The sequence below is a fragment of the Ursus americanus genome, unplaced genomic scaffold, assembly GCF_024610735.1.
Source record: "Ursus americanus isolate L20-20 unplaced genomic scaffold, mUrsAme1.1.p SCAF_54, whole genome shotgun sequence".
NCBI classification, from domain to species: Eukaryota; Metazoa; Chordata; class Mammalia; order Carnivora; family Ursidae; genus Ursus; species Ursus americanus.
This window is the reverse complement of record NW_028273636.1, coordinates 898426-902418: the sequence shown is the minus strand read 5'-3', so window position 1 is coordinate 902418 and position 3993 is coordinate 898426.

The window sequence follows — 3993 nt, the reverse complement described above, 5'->3', positions numbered from 1 at the left end:
GGCAAAAACGGCTTCCGACGAACAATAGGTGCTTGCTGTGGAACACCTATCCCAAGTGGGGGTAGCCAGCTCAACAAAATGCCACACACCCAGGTGTAAGAAACAACATTGCCCAGGCATGGTCTAAGCCCCTCACCTCGTCCCTGTGCTTTGGGGAGCCGGAGGGACCGCCGAGGCACACGGCCCTGAGACCCCTTTGCAAAAAGCCGGCTTCCCACGGAGACAGTTTTCCTGAGGTGCACACCCTATCCGAAGCGGTTGTGGCAAGGTAAAGCAAATGCCCTCCACTTCTCTGGAAGAAACCACAGTGCCCAGCCATGTTCTAAGCCCTCCCATCCTCCCTGGGCTTCTGGCAGCAGGAGTGAAAAGAGAGGAGCAGAGCACTGGGACCCGTTTGACAAAAACCGGCTTCCCACGGGAAAGTCTTTCTCCACGTGCAGACATGCTCCCAGGTGCCTGGGGCAAGGGGAAGGAAATGCCATACACTGACCTGGAAGAGACCACAGGGCCCAGGCACAGTCTGAACCCTTCCCTCAACCCGGCGGTTTTGCTAGCAGGAGTTCAACCCCAACGAACACAGCCCGGAGACCCCTGGGGCAAAAACGGCTTCCGACGAACAATAGGTGCTTGCTGTGGAACACCTATCCCAAGTGGGGGTAGCCAGCTCAACAAAATGCCACACACCCAGGTGTAAGAAACAACATTGCCCAGGCATGGTCTAAGCCCCTCACCTCGTCCCTGTGCTTTGGGGAGCCGGAGGGACAGCCGAGGCACACGGCCCTGAGACCCCTTTGCAAAAAACCGGCTTCCCACGGAAACACTTTTCCTGAGGTGCAGACCCTATCCCAAGTGGTTGTGGCAAGGTAAAGCAAATGCCCTCCACTTCTCTGGAAGAAACCACAGTGCCAAGCCATGGTCTAAGCCCTCCCATCCTCCCTGGGCTTCTGGCAGCAGGAGTGAAAAGAGAGGAGCAGAGCACTGGGACCCGTTTGACAAAACCCGGCTTCCCACCGGAAAGTCTTTCTCCACTTGCAGACATGCTCCCAGGTGCCTGGGGCAAGGGGAAGGAAAAGCCATACACTGACCTGGAAGAGACCACAGGGCCCAGGCACAGTCTGAACCCTTCCCTCAACCCGGCGGTTTTGCTAGCAGGAGTTCAACCCCAACGAACACAGCCCGGAGACCCCTGGGTCAAAAACGGCTTCCGACGAACAATAGGTGCTTGCTGTGGAACACCTATCCCAAGTGGGGGTAGCCAGCTCAACAAAATGCCACACACCCAGGTGTAAGAAACAACATTGCCCAGGCATGGTCTAAGCCCCTCACCTCGTCCCTGTGCTTTGGGGAGCCGGAGGGACAGCCGAAGCACACGGCCCTGAGACCCCTTTGCAAAAAGCCGGCTTCCCACGGAGACAGTTTTCCTGAGGTGCACACCCTATCCCAAGTGGTTGTGGCAAGGTAAAGCAAATGCCCTCCACTTCTCTGGAAGAAACCACAGTGCCCAGCCATGTTCTAAGCCCTCCCATCCTCCCTGGGCTTCTGGCAGCAGGAGTGAAAAGAGAGGAGCAGAGCACTGGGACCCGTTTGACAAAAACCGGCTTCCCACGGGAAAGTCTTTCTCCACGTGCAGACATGCTCCCAGGTGCCTGGGGCAAGGGGAAGGAAATGCCATACACTGACCTGGAAGAGACCACAGGGCCCAGGCACAGTCTGAACCCTTCCCTCAACCCGGCGGTTTTGCTAGCAGGAGTTCAACCCCAACGAACACAGCCCGGAGACCCCTGGGGCAAAAACGGCTTCCGACGAACAATAAGTGCTTGCTGTGGAACACCTATCCCAAGTGGGGGTAGCCAGCTCAACAAAAGGCCACACACCCAGGTGTAAGAAACAACATTGCCCAGGCATGGTCTAAGCCCCTCACCTCGTCCCTGTGCTTTGGGGAGCCGGAGGGACAGCCGAGGCACACGGCCCTGAGACCCCTTTGCAAAAAGCCGGCTTCCCACGGAGACAGTTTTCCTGAGGTGCAGACCCTACCCCAAGCGGTTGTGGCAAGGTAAAGCAAATGCCCTCCACTTCTCTGGAAGAAACCACAGTGCCCAGCCATGTTCTAAGCCCTCCCATCCTCCCTGGGCTTCTGGCAGCAGGAGTGAAAAGAGAGGAGCAGAGCACTGGGACCCGTTTGACAAAAACCGGCTTCCCACGGGAAAGTCTTTCTCCACGTGCAGACATGCTCCCAGGTGCCTGGGGCAAGGGGAAGGAAATGCCATACACTGACCTGGAAGAGACCACAGGGCCCAGGCACAGTCTGAACCCTTCCCTCAACCCGGCGGTTTTGCTAGCAGGAGTTCAACCCCAACGAACACAGCCTGGAGACCCCTGGGGCAAAAACGGCTTCCGACGAACAATAGGTGCTTGCTGTGGAACACCTATCCCAAGTGGGGGTAGCCAGCTCAACAAAATGCCACACACCCAGGTGTAAGAAACAACATTGCGCAGGCATGGTCTAAGCCCCTCACCTCGTCCCTGTGCTTTGGGGAGCCGGAGGGACAGCCGAGGCACACGGCCCTGAGACCCCTTTGCAAAAAGCCGGCTTCCCACGGAAACACTTTTCCTGAGGTGCAGACCCTATCCCAAGTGGTTGTGGCAAGGTAAAGCAAATGCCCTCCACTTCTCTGGAAGAAACCACAGTGCCCAGCCATGTTCTAAGCCCTCCCATCCTCCCTGGGCTTCTGGCAGCAGGAGTGAAAAGAGAGGAGCAGAGCACTGGGACCCGTTTGACAAAACCCGGCTTCCCACGGGAAAGTCTTTCTCCACGTGCAGACATGCTCCCAGGTGCCTGGGGCAAGGGGAAGGAAATGCCATACACTGACCTGGAAGAGACCACAGGGCCCAGGCACAGTCTGAACCCTTCCCTCAACCCGGCGGTTTTGCTAGCAGGAGTTCAACCCCAACGAACACAGCCCGGAGACCCCTGGGGCAAAAACGGCTTCCGACGAACAATAGGTGCTTGCTGTGGAACACCTATCCCAAGTGGGGGTAGCCAGCTCAACAAAATGCCACACACCCAGGTGTAAGAAACAACATTGCCCAGGCATGGTCTAAGCCCCTCACCTCGTCCCTGTGCTTTGGGGAGCCGGAGGGACAGCCGAGGCACACGGCCCTGAGACCCCTTTGCAAAAAGCCGGCTTCCCACGGAGACAGTTTTCCTGAGGTGCACACCCTATCCCAAGTGGTTGTGGCAAGGTAAAGCAAATGCCCTCCACTTCTCTAGAAGAAACCACAGGGCCCAGCCATGTTCTAAGCCCTCCCATCCTCCCTGGGCTTCTGGCAGCAGGAGTGAAAAGAGAGGAGCAGAGCACTGGGACCCGTTTGACAAAAACCGGCTTCCCACGGGAAAGTCTTTCTCCACGTGCAGACATGCTCCCAGGTGCCCGTGGCAAGGGGAAGGAAATGCCATACACTGACCTGGAAGAGACCACAGGGCCCAGGCACAGTCTGAACCCTTCCCTCAACCCGGCGGTTTTGCTAGCAGGAGTTCAACCCCAACGAACACAGCGCGGAGACCCCTGGGGCAAAAACGGCTTCCGACGAACAATAGGTGCTTGCTGTGGAACACCTAGCCCAAGTGGGGGTAGCCAGCTCAACAAAATGCCACACACCCAGGTGTAAGAAACAACATTGCCCAGGCATGGTCTAAGCCCCTCACCTCGTCCCTGTGCTTTGGGGAGCCGGAGGGACAGCCGAGGCACACGGCCCTGAGACCCCTTTGCAAAAAGCCGGCTTCCCACGGAGACAGTTTTCCTGAGGTGCACACCCTATCCCAAGTGGTTGTGGCAAGGTAAAGCAAATGCCCTCCACTTCTCTGGAAGAAACCACAGTGCCCAGCCATGTTCTAAGCCCTCCCATCCTCCCTGGGCTTCTGGCAGCAGGAGTGAAAAGAGAGGAGCAGAGCACTGGGACCCGTTTGACAAAAACCGGCTTCCCACGGGAAAG